Here is a 249-nt window from a genome sequence, read left to right on the forward strand (position 1 = left end):
TAAAAGGGGAGGAAGGAGTTAAGGAAAAAAAAAAAACCCAACTGGAATGTAACCTGTAGAAGGACCAAGGTAAACACACAGGTATATGACCAGACACCCAAGACACAAGCTGTATCTGTGTTACACTTTCTCCACTGAGTGGGGACAATAAAGTCGAAGACACCTACACAGTCACCGTGACCTTGATGGGAGCACGAGCCAACACCGGCTGCGCGGGCAGGCTGGACAGGCGGGACAGACAGTAATTGA

The 249-nt window shown here is 49.0% G+C and overlaps 1 protein-coding gene across 1 annotated transcript in view; it reads left to right on the forward strand.

Annotated features, from left to right (window-relative positions):
• Nucleotides 1-249, forward strand: part of VWC2L (von Willebrand factor C domain containing protein 2-like) — a 56,886-nt gene that overhangs the window by 51,047 nt on the left and 5,590 nt on the right. The window lies entirely within an intron of this gene.

The sequence above is a fragment of the Cariama cristata genome, unplaced genomic scaffold, assembly GCF_000690535.1.
Source record: "Cariama cristata isolate BGI_N322 unplaced genomic scaffold, ASM69053v1 scaffold10501, whole genome shotgun sequence".
Taxonomy (NCBI): domain Eukaryota; kingdom Metazoa; phylum Chordata; class Aves; order Cariamiformes; family Cariamidae; genus Cariama; species Cariama cristata.